This window comes from Crotalus tigris, unplaced genomic scaffold (assembly GCF_016545835.1).
Source record: "Crotalus tigris isolate CLP2741 ecotype Arizona unplaced genomic scaffold, ASM1654583v1 scf7180000017668.6805642782:7212621, whole genome shotgun sequence".
Classification (NCBI taxonomy): Eukaryota; Metazoa; Chordata; class Lepidosauria; order Squamata; family Viperidae; genus Crotalus; species Crotalus tigris.
The window spans coordinates 2,170,001-2,182,929 of NW_024096554.1; the positions used below are offsets into that span (position 1 = coordinate 2,170,001).

The 12,929-nt window shown below is 37.0% G+C and overlaps 1 protein-coding gene across 6 annotated transcripts in view; it reads left to right on the forward strand.

Moving 5' to 3' along the window:
- Positions 1–12,929, forward strand: part of LRFN2 (leucine rich repeat and fibronectin type III domain containing 2) — a 322,235-nt gene that overhangs the window by 219,342 nt on the left and 89,964 nt on the right. The window contains exon 5 of one of the 6 annotated variants that reach the window (XM_039337076.1): positions 4,901–5,003. The exons of the other annotated variants lie outside the window; for them this stretch is intronic. The gene's annotated coding sequence lies outside the window, so the exon portion shown is untranslated. The remainder of the gene's footprint in view (positions 1–4,900; positions 5,004–12,929) is intronic. 6 annotated transcript variants of the gene reach the window in all.

Consider the following 12,929-nt stretch of genomic DNA (forward strand, 5'->3'; position numbering starts at 1 on the left):
TAGATAGATAGATAGATGAGAGAGAGATGTGATAGACAGACAGACATATTTACAGGATTTGAGCAAAAGTTGAATATCCTATATTACATAAATTGGGTATTTATATGAAAAGTACAGTATTCTGTCTCTTCTTTCATTGTGTGGGAAGTATTGAATCAAGATTATCTTTACCAGTTTCTATAGGATGGCATAAAAAAATCCACTATCTTGTCCTGCCCCCATATCATATCTGAAATGGAATAGAGTTGGACTAAAAGACCTCCAAAATCCCTTTCAGCTCTGTAATTCTCTTGTTCTATAAATCTTGAACTTAGTGGAGAGCATACCTCAGCATGAATAATTCAGAATGGGAGGCAGGAACTGCTGTGTTTTACCTATTTTTCACAAATCCGTCCTCCTTTACTTTGATGAAATCTTCTGTTCTGTTTTAAAACTGATTTAATTAATTAACCTGAATGGATGAATGTACAAAGAACAAATACATTAAAAAGAAAAGAACAACAAAAATTATTCCTTCTCCACAGATGGTTTCTGCTTGTTGCATGGGGTCCTTGAGATAAATTACTTTTTCTTAGCCCGAAGAGGCCTCAACTCATGGTAATAATCACTTAATGTTGAAATGGAACAGTTCATGTGTGCTGATATACTAGTCTTGCTGTGACAATGAGTACTTAGGACAACATTTTTCCTGGTGTGAAGCATGTGGATAATGAACACGTACTGTTTTTTTTCCCATTGATGAAGTAACCTCATCTGAATTTGTCATGCTTCATTTTCCTGCTGCCAGAGCACAATTGCTTTTGTCTAAAAAGATGAAAGGTCAAACTCTGGTTTCATTACTCAGTTCTGGCAATTGCCTGGTTGAGATTTTTCTGAAACAAGGAATACCCTTAGAAATTTAAAGAGTAGAAATTATATCAACCATCCATTATCTCATTTAAAAAGGACCCCTTCATGCATATTTCCTCCATTTTTTAAAAGTCCTCTTCTACCATGAAGTCAATATCTGTGGAACATGAATATACCTCAGGATGAAAGATAAATAGAGAAGAAACAAAATATTTTCTTCATTTCCCTTCTTCCTTCAAATTGCACAATGTTGGCAAGTTGACAATCAGCATAAATGCACAGAAGTTGGCTTCCTATATTCTAATGAATGTTCATGCAGATTAGTAGAACATTCTCTTTTATTGGTAGGACATGTAAAACTGACAAAGTAACTTTTATAGCAATAGTGTCCCTCTCTTTCCTTGCTATTTTGAGCTTGTTACATGTGGAAGAAGAATTTCCTTTCATTTGGTTAACACTGAGAAAATTTTCACAAATGGAGAAATAAAAGCTGGAGATTGGAAAGAGAAGGAGGTTAGAACTATAAATAAACATTATAGTATAGATTTAACAGTGGGTGTAAGTGTGAGTGTAAGGGAATCTCTTGCTTTCCTACTGAGATAGATTTTTATTGAGGCAAAATTCCAAATGTCTTAAAGGTAAAGATGGCTGTTAGAAATCATTCTAAAGAGGAAGAATAAATCAATTTCAAAAAAGAGCAAAACTGGCATTACAGTTTGATAAGTGGGCACATCAATTCCATACAAGCAATGGTTGTCTGCTGCCAGGAGAAGCTTCCCTCCTATTTGCTCCTGATGAACCTGCCAAATGTCAATTATATACAAGAATATAAGTTACAGTTGTGTAGAATTTTTAGCCCAGAATTTAAAGAGAAGTATTACATAGAAAAGAATCACTGAGAGAATAAAATCAGAAGTATTCTATATTTTGCTCTTAAACATCTGTATGTTTTAGCATAATTTGGCATGTTTTACATAGGTTACCAGGCCAGGGTTCCATTTCTACTTTTAACAGAAGGACAGGTTGCATACCACAATCTAGTCCAATGGCACCATTGCACTGATGTTTAGATGGAATCATAATGACAGAGCCATGAGATCATCTTGCTGGTGGGCAATAATAAGTGAACCTACTGGTAGCTGGTCCCACCTTTGTCAATGCTAGTACACGTTTTTGGTTTTAATGTTTATGGTTTTAATAATTCTGATATAGTGTTTATGTTGTTTTATTATTGATATTGCTTTAATTTTTGATTGGGAGCAGGCCAGACTGTAGTATAAGATGGACAGCCATATAAATGTTTTAAATCAATAAATAGTAATGGGCTTTCAAACTCATTGCAGAGGCTGATTCTAAAAGTAAGATCATAAAAATCACAACTGATGAAAAAAAATAGAATAATTTAATGTATGAGTTGGCATGGACCCATAGGTCATCTAGTGCAACATTCTGCTGATGCGGGAATAATTTCAATCATCTTTGACAGATGGATATATACTCCCTCTTTCAGTTGCCTGCCCTTTTTAAGAAGAGTGATTTAGAGATGACCTGTCCATTTTTAAAATATTTTTTTTATTCACCATTACTATTTTTTATAAACAAGGTGGAAAACATACCTAATGCTTGAACCAAAAATGCCTGGAAACTCTAGCTTCTTCTAAGGCAAAATTCTTAGTGTCTTATTTCATGCCATACCTATCTTGCAAGCCCAAGATCTTCTGTGTTTGCATGTGCTGCACCCCTTTCCTATTATTATTTGAAGAGCAATCTTGGTGGAAAGAGAGAGACAAACAGGCAGACCAGACATAAAGAAGTGTAGCTTAAAACGTTAGTGGTAGATTGGGAGAAGGAATACGACCTAATTAAGAAGGTGAAGTTCCAGTTGAGATCAGTAGTAGGTTTCAAATGATCCAGGCTAGGGCTAGTTTAAAGGAAATAAATAGCTTTTTCCAAACCTCATCAAAGCAGTTCTTTCCCTCATTAATTATTAAAGGTTTTCTTAGCTGAGTTAGACACATTAAACAACCCCCAAGGACTGTCTGTGAATCCCCAGTACGGGTAATCCTTGATGTCATGGTTCTGATAGATGAGACCAGTAAAAGCAGAACTCTAAGGTAAGAGGTTTCCTTAAAAACATATTTATTGGCTACAAAGTATTGGCACAGTCAAAAGTGAAACCAAGTCTGGAGTTCCCTCCCCAAAAAAGTTAGAGTTTGGAATCTTCCTCGTCTCTTGGGAAAAGTCCACCCTGTTTTCCACTGCAGTTTACTAAAACCTGTCAGGGAGTCCTCCTTAAGATTTGTTCCCCCAAAAGCACCTGGTCCCCTTTTAGTAGAGGGGGAGACCCAGTATGAAATAAAACAATTTTTTGATTCTAGGTTGTACAAGGGAAAATTACAGTATTTAGTACAGTGGAAGGGATGCCCACTATCAGAAGCTACTTGAGTGAAAAGTACTGACATCAAGGCAGATAGACTGATATGTAGATTTTTTGATAAGCACCCTCATAAGCCTCAGGGAGATTCCTATTCTAACTTTTCTTCATCTGCAGGATTTATTCTCTCTCTAGGGGATCCGTCAACACTGCAACAATCTTGGTTGAAGCCATTTTTGCTTTGTTTTCAGTTGCCATACTACTGGGAGGGGGGGGATGAGTGGTTTTAAGGTTAGACTAAATAATAAATTGTACTGTGGGAACCAAGGTCATTGCTACCTGACTTTTGGAGGGCTGAGCTTTCTGTTAGAAAGTCCGCCAAAGTATTGTATTGGGGAACATGGATAATGGCATAGGGCTGGGGTGGGAAGTTCAACTTTGTAACATTGTAACGCTTGGGAGGGAACTCCAGACTTGGTTTCACTTTTGACTGTGCTCATACTTTGTAGCCAATAAATATGTTCTTTAAGGAAACCTCTCACCTTGGAGTTCTGCTTTTACTGGTCTCATCTATTGGAACCATGATATTTGACTTATGATTATTAGTTTAGTGACAGTCTGAAGTTATGACAGCACTGAAAAAAGTGACTTATATGACTGACCCTTGCACTTCCAACTGTTGCAGCATTCCCATGGTCATGTGATCAAAATTTGGGCAACCAACTTTGCAACCATCATGTATTTATGATGGTTGCAGCATCCCAGGATCATATGTTACCATTTGTGACCTTCTCAGGGGGCTTCTGATGAGAAAAATCAATGGGGGACTCTGGATTCATTTAATGACCATGGCAAAAACTTCATAAAGCTGGGTGCAACTCAGTTTAACAATCACATTGATTAGTGACAGAAGTTCCAGGTACTATTGTGGTCATAAGTCACACTATCTGCACTTCATAATACTGCACTTTTACATGCTGAAACAACAACAAATCCTCTCAAGTTGATACACTCTGTGAAATATATTAGAAGTCAGCAGGTTTGGGGTCTGGCCAAGATCAATGAAGAAAATTCCTGTAACCAATGAAGGTCTCATAAGTCCTAATTTTGAGAAAGTTAATTAAACTGCACATCACCTTGATGGACATGTACTTGAATGAAACAAGCAAGCAACAGAGTCCTGGATACCAAGAGCCTAAGGGCCATAAACTGAAAGCACACTGAGGCCCCAAGGATGGGCTATGGAAAAAAAAAGTAAAAAAAAATGTCACAGAAGGAATGTGTTGAATTGAATAGCTGCTTGCTTAAAAAAAAAAGTTAAAGAAGTTGGAGGAAAAGACAACTGGGAGAATGGGGAAATGCATTGGCCTATGCTAGTAGAAATGCATTATGTGGGAATGGGGAAACAATAAAGCATGGAAAGTAACCATATTAGGAATGCAGTGAGCAAATTCAGAGGTAATGAAGCCTGTTGTTTGCAATTTAAATGTCATCTATAGCCATGAGCTTCTTTTAGCTGGTATTTCCACCATTCTGGGAGTAGTTGGAAAGTGGAACTGTAAAGTGAGGCCCAATTTATTCTTTAAGGTTATAAGATTATTTGTTACTCCTTATTCTCTGCCCTCTTTAAATATAAGAAACTCAGCTTATCCTCCTCCTCCTTTTCTTCTCTTCAAGGAACACTACTGTTTGGAGAGTATTTAGAATTATGTGGCAATGATGAAATAGCTACAAAAAAATCGTACTGGTGATGATTTGAGCCCAGCCAATTCTTCTTCAGGTCAGATTAATATTCTCTAGCAATTTACTCTTTCTCCTGCCTTTTGAAAGAGGAGAAATCTCTTTGAACTGCCAGAATGTTCTTTAAAAAAATCGTGTTCATTGCCTTTGTTTCCTCTCCCTAATATGACTTGTGTAGCACTTTGGCACTGTGTGAAGCTTTTGTGGGGTATTTTGATTCAGTGATCAAAGCAATGCTCCCCGTGAAAGCAACAGATGAAGCCATCTCCTGGGTTTGGTTAAGGTGAACAAAAATGCTTTGGAACCAACAGCTCTTTAATGTAATTATAAGTTTTCCTGGGCTTGCAGGAAAAAGACCTACTGACAGATACAACAAAGGTGTAAACGTCAAATCAAAAAGCACATTGGCCTGCTTCAGATCTGAATAGCACACACTCTACTCTTGATGCTTAAATAATCTTCTGCACATGTGTTGCTAAACCCAAATCAAGTCAGACCACTTCAGTGTCTGAGGTGCAGTACTGTAACTCACCTTCTCAAACTGAAGAACCATCTCTTTGCTGAAACAGCACTGTTCACACTTTGTATGTGCTTATTATTTCTCTTTTATTTTTGTTGCATTTCTGATCCCAGTCAGGACTGTTAATTGGCTGTCCCACTGTGGACCATAGAAACAGCCAGATCTGTTCTCACTGTGTCCTAACTGAAGGCAACTGAAGCAGTATTTTCCTTTGGGGGGAAAAAAAATCACTTAAAGAGAAAAAAGTCAACCAAAGTTGAGGAAGAGGATCAATACAGACAGGAACATATGCTTCCACTTCAGATTTAGTTCTATTTTAAGCCATCATCCTGAATTCTACTATTTCTTCTTTTTAGTTAACTTAAACAAGTTATTTCATAACTCCAAGTTAAAGCAGGTGGCAGCAAAGATACTCCCCCCCCCAATGGACTTACAGGTTTTTTAAAAAATAGCAATCACAGATCAAACCAAACAAAAAAATAAAGATCCAAGCTTTATGATCTCTTTCTCTAGCATAGTTGGGAAGCAGAAGGCCATACAATTATTTAGCTGTATTAGAGCAAACTCATAACAATAGCCCACCCTGGGAGATGCTGCATTTTGAGCAGCAGGGAATCTGTACCAGAATTAGAAGCAGCAACACCAGGAAGAGGAAAACAGGACTAACTCAATGAGCAGTCTCAGGTTGCACAGTAGGAGAGGGTTCCATGAGGGTCATAGATTGATCCCTTTGTTATTTTGTTGTAATAGAGAAGGAAGATTGGAGCTGCAAATTTCAGAGGAGTTTGCTGAGGAAGCAAAATTGTAGCCAGCTCAAAAGAGCTGACTAATTCCTCCATGCACATTTACAAACTTGTAAAATTGATTCATTGTCAGCATATAATATGGGGGTGGCTAAAATTAACTGACCTTAGAGTAGATGCTACAAAATCAGTTTCCCAGTGCAAAGCTTCAGGAGCTTCTAATGCTCTTATAGATTTTCTCTGAGGTTAGAACTTTTCCCACTCAGTTTTCCAGAAGACAAACCTTGCTTGTCAATCCTTCTATGGCTTTCCCAGAGAAGGATTTGTTTTGACTGAATAGAGCACCTCTGGAGGGAAGATGAGCTTAGGTCTATGGAAATCTAAGCATATTATAATAAATTGCTATACTGAGCATCCCAGACATTTTTCAGGAACAGAATATGCAAACATCAAATAAATGTAGACAATGAACAAGCCAAAAATTTTATGTACTTATTTTATTAACCAAATGTATATAGCTGTGCATCTCACAAAAACATAGATTTTTTTCCCCCTTCCTTGTTTATATTTTGGATTCCCCATCTCTGGAAATTTTTAAAGAGAACATTGGCCAGCCAATCACCTCATTAAAATGGGTTAAGTTCCATCATTCTGTTGATGATTCTTGTCTTTTCCAACTGCACAACTCTATGATTCTGTAATATTATTTATGTACAGCTCTTTCCCAAATGACAATTTGACTTCCCAAGGGGCCATAGTGGGCTTAGAAAGTTCTAGAACAGAAAAGGCAAACAGAGAACATTTTTTGTATAATCAAAAGATTACTTGCTGTACATTGGATGGAACCCATGTGATCCAAATGTCTCTACCAACCAGAAAAGAGTAAAATATATAATGATTTGAAGATTCCTAGTATCTGAAAAGCAATTAACATCAATTTCCAAAAAATGAGTAGGAAAAGAAGTATGTGAACCCAGTGTCTTTAAATGTACTGCCCACATATTGATCAAGGTAGCTATTTCCTCATATGCCAGATCTTTAAACCACTGGAGACCACTACCTTGAGGTCTCCTTAGAAGGCACAATTGTCTGGAGTACTTGTGGGCAATCTCAAATCCTCTCCTTGTCCAGAAAGAAATTATAAACAAATAGTGTCTATAGAATTTCTCAATCGCCCAGGTCATGCTTGTTCAAAAGGTGCTTTTTTTCCTTGAAAACGTTTTCATTTCTCATGAAAAAAGCTTCTTCAGTTCTCACTGAATGGTGGGGAATAGAAGGGTTTTTATTCTTTGCAGCCACCTTGCTGTTGATGTCATTTGGTTGAGCTAACAGCCAACCTTCAGAGTGCTAACAATCAGATAACTGAAAAAAATATAAATCCTTCCATTCCCACCATTCAGTCAGAACTGAAGAAGCTTCTTTGATGAGAAGTGAAACACTTTCAAGGGAAAAAACAAGAAAGTTCAATTGCCTTTTGAAAAGCACTTTTGGGACAAATAGCCATTGTATGAACTGATTATTAATTTCACTGCAGTCATCTGCTCCACTTTTAGTGGAGTCATCTTCAGTTTGCCATTTTTTTCCCCAGAAGTGCAGAAATATCAGAGATAATAGCAGAAAATATGTAGGTATGTTTCATTAATTTTGAGGATATGGCAAAAATATCACATTTTATACACATACACAGCACTTTCTTTTCATATTTTTATGTCTTTTCACTATTTTCATAATGTAGTTGCCTTTCTGTCACGGTGACAGAATGTCACTGCAACAAAGAGTGGTTTCTCAATATAGCTTCCAGAAAGTTGGCATTTAAAATATATACTTAAAGGAAAAGAAAAGCAGACAATGGAAGAGAACAAAGTACATCAGAATGTTAGATCCTATAAAATGAAACCTAAATACCTGAATCAGATACTACTTTTCTGCAGAGGGAGAATTTCTACTTTTTAGAGGGAGAACTTATTTTCTCACTTCTAGAAAACTGGAAATCTATCAAACTAAATCAGCATCTAGCATTGCACTGAACTGTTTTATTATTAATAATAATAATCACCATCACAGCATTGACAAAATCCCCATCAGTCAACTGTAAAAGTCTGATTCATTTAAAACAGCCTATATCCTGCAACAGTACAGTTTAATGCCATCAGACAACAACATATGCCTGCTTCAGGTCCTTTGAACAGACCTGATGGGTGGATAAAAATGCCAAATCCAATCTAAACATCAGGCTGGCTGCATGACCAAACATTAAAAAAAAAAACATTGGGAAAGGCATGGCATATTGTCTTACATTGATGGATTTTATCTGTCTTATTTTGAATTAGCATACATGATCTAAGTTTGCTAAAGACTTCAGAGTTTAGCTAATTATTCCCAAGTTGTTTACATTGAGAAGTATTTGTCAATTATTTTAAAGCCAGTTGGCTGGATCAAGAAGTAACCTTTTTTTGCAGAAATCACTTATTGAACCAGAACATTAAATAATAGGTTAACATCAGGCCCTTAATAATACAGTATATGTGGACATGATAAAACACAGAGACAATAATTCAAATGGTTTCCAATACATTCTCTGAAGTCCCATTTTAGCTCCTGTGGGGAGAATTTCGCTCAATGAAAAGAAGAAAATCTTATCATGGCTAAGGAAGGATATATTGTTGTTTTTTGGGTATCCTGAAGGCAACAACAGTGCTTGAATCAAGATGCATGATGCTTTTATGGTGTCTAGATAGCCCAGGCATTATTATTTCTTCTAAATATTTTAACCTTTACTATTAATCATGTATGCAAGGGAGGGGGGGGAGAAAGATAAAGACAATGAGAGAGAGAGAGAAAAAGAGGGAGAGAGGGAAAGGGAGCACGTGTGCACACAGGACCACATATACTGGTGCGGAACTTGCAGCCCCATTCATGAATGCGGCATGCACTGGCACTCTGTGCATGCACAAATGGCCATGCACCCCCCACAGCAGCTAGTGGCCCATTCGTGCATGTGCAAACAGGCCATGCAAACTACCCTGGCTAGTGGCTGCAGACAGCCGCCCCATACAAAAGGTGCCACAGACCATAGGTTGTGGACCCTGATCTATAAGACTTGTAAAATTTCTTCTCTTCACTGAAAAACAATGATTTGCCATATTTTAGTTGTTGGCTTCAAGTAACACAGCTGAGCACTGCTTCATGTTGCATCCTGCAGCTGAGCATATCTTTACAGTATCTCAAGCCAAATCACAACAGCATGCCACAGTTATATGAGATTGTGCTTCTAAATTTAGTTGGCAGTGCACATTTTCATCCAATCAAAGCATTAAATTATTTTGATTATAGCAACAACTATAACAATTGTCTTATGTTTTAAAGTACTACATAAACTAAAGCCTAATTCACAAGAAACTGTTTTCCAATCCAAATATCTCTGTTCCAAAGTCATTTTTAATTTGTGGTTGAACTTGGCACAAATTGAGAACTATTTTTTTGCTAGACACTGAAGTTTAAAAACCAAGAATTTATTATGCAGAGGTAAAAACATACAACATAAAACTGAATCAGACATATAGTGTTACATTTATACCTCACCACTGTAAGATTATAAATATTAATTAACTGTTCCAGTTTAATTAGATATTTTGTATTATTTCTTGGAAATTCACACTGAATTAGCAGTAAATTGATTATGTGCCATTAAATTGTTGACAACTTCTAGCAATCAATATATAAGTTTTCTTCTGGATGATCTGTTCCCAAACTGGCACTAAGTCATCCAATAGTGCACAAATTTCTGCTCCAATTGTGTCTATCCACCTTATTATTTGTGGTCTTCTTCTTTCATTCCACCTTTTCCAGCATTATAAACTTCTCAGGAAAGCTATGTCTTTGCATAATAAATCCAAAATATGGTCCTCGTCATTTGTGCCTCAAGTAGGAATTCTGAACTTATTATTTCTATGATCCATTTGTTTGTTTTCTTGGCTATCCATGGTATTCTGAGGAGTCTTCAGAGTCATTAAAATCCAAAGGTTTCTCTGACACCCAAATTTAGCTTTTATACAGTGTCAGAGGAAATACCATTTTCTACAGGATTTTGTTCCACATCACAGTATATGAATATGTTTTTGAAAGCCTTCATTGTTAGACAGTAAATACTAGTCTGTGGCGTATTTCTTGACTGCTATTACTGCTGTTGATAGTTGCTCTTAAAAGGCAGAAGCCATCTGTCACTTCAATATCATCACTGTCAATTTGTTAGCAAAATACTGATAAAGGTATGCACTGTTCATTTGCAGAGAAAGTAATGTTATGCCTCTCTCTGTTTAAAAATGTAGGAGGGCCTTTAGAAAAAAGGTTCAGTAGTATTTTCTGGCCATTGGCATCATCACACTATATTTTGCAATAACTGGAGTCTAGAGATAACTTGGGCTTCAACTACAGAAAGCTCTGGGTATGATGGATTATCAGAATCCTTTCTAGGCAGGTTTCAGGGCTAAGTACGGGATGAAGACTGCATTGGGAATAATCAGTGATGGAACTTGTAAGTGGTTGTATTCTTTCTTGTTTTGTAGTGTTCCATACCATCAACCATTAGTACCATGGTATCCTTTTGAGACAGGAGATCCGATAGAAGTTCTGACTTGGTATTTGGAGGCAATGTTTGGAGCAAACAGAGTACAGTTGAATCCTAGCAAGAAGGAATTGTTTCCCTTTTGTTTTTCCAGAAACCATTGAGGATTAGAGATGCCCATTATATATCTGTATAGGGGGCCATTCCTTCCTTTGAAGGAATCACTGCATACTCTGGGAGTACTCCTGAACTCATGGCTCCTTTTAGACTAGGAAGTACTAAAACCAGTAACCATGCCCTTCTCAGTTTGTTATTTGCTTTATGCTGGACTGGACTTAAAGAAGAATCTGCAATTATAGTTGGCATCAAATGCAGCAGCTCATTTGCTGAGCAATGTTATCTAGGTTAATAGAATAACACCTGTCTAAAAAAAGCTTCAAGTCGGTTTGGTGTGGTGGTTAAGGCATCACACTAGAAACCAGGAGATTAAGAATTCTATGGAGGCAATGTAAAAAAAAAAGAGCTTATTTATTTATTTATTTATTTATTTACTTATGAGACTTATATACCGCTTTAAGTGCAAGCACTCTCTAAGCGGTATACACCAGTAAGCAATGTATATATATATATATTTTACATTGCCCCCAACAATCTGGGTCCTCATTTTACCTACCTCGGAAGGATGGAAGGCTGAGTCAACCTTGAGCTGGTGAGATTTGAACCGCTGACCTGCTGAACACTGTCAGCTAAAGTGGCCTGCAGTACTGCACTCTAACTGCTGCGCCACCTCGGCTCATTTTCTTGCCAAGAAAAGATCTGTCTTTACCTTATACAATCTGGTAAGGAAGGATGCTTTATGTATTGAGGGAAGTCAGCTCTCCAGAGAAGGAAATATTAAAAGGGCAGAAAAATATATTTCCTCAAAAGGATTTTAAAAGCAGAAACCAATCCTGCCCCCAAATCTATCTGTCCCAAGCAGAAGCCAGCTCTGTACATATGCAGATGTAAACCATCTGAAAGGCCCCAGCTAGGAGATCAAGAAGACAAAGACACCTAAAATCTGAATACCCACCAGGGAAGCAAGATATGATAATAGGACTAACCCATCACCATCAAGAATACCAGAAAGGCACACCCAGACTTAGGTCAGAATACGTGACACAGGAAATAGAAAGCCTAAAACAGGAACAGGAAACTATTCTAAACAAAAGGCTTCGGAGGTTATAAAACCTACTTTCCACATGTGCTCGGCCTTGTTTTCTCTCCTCTTTCCTGCCAGAACCATCTTTCGGTCTGGCCCTTCAATAAACTGCAACTTTCTTTCTAAAGTAGTCACCAAATTGTTTATTTATCCCCGGCTTGGATGAACCAGGCTGAAGACTTTTCTTTCAACAGTACCTACCCCAAAAATGATTAGGGGTTTGCTAAAGAGCAAACAACTTTCTAATTAATAGCCCACTTGCTCTAGAACAGTTTGCTAACTCACAACACCTCCCCTGGGCTGTTTCTGTCCCAAATCTAATAGTGTTTCACAACAATGGTGAAAATAGTCCTCTGCAAGATAACATTCACATCTGGCTGATAATAATAACTATTTTATTAATAGGTTTTATTAATAATACTTTAATTAACTTGACTGTAAGAGTATTTTACAGAATTTTATTGTGTTTATTGTAAGCTGTCTAGAATTATGATTATAGTTGACATACACATGTTTGCAAGTGAATAAAAATATTGCAAAACATTGGTGATCTCTCTCTGAAATGTCATCTCATGAGATCATGAACTCATGAGATGTGATGGGACTTCAGTATTTTCATAAGAGATCTAATAAAATGGCAATAATTTTCAGTTGTGGTTGCTGTTTTGTGATGCCTAGAGGCAATACTATAGAATTTCTTGTGCAGAGAATTATACGGCAGCTTGGATTTCTCTATAGCACAACTCAATTACCCTTAATGTAAGATTAAAGAAACTAAGTAGTAAATTATTAACAATACAAATATAAATGATAGGAGCAATGATAAATTAGAATCCAACAAACCAGGGAAGTAATAAATACAGATCTACACAGTAGCTGGTCTATCTGTCTTTGAAGTCTAAGGTCACTCCTTTTCCCAGTTTTCTAATCTTCTAATT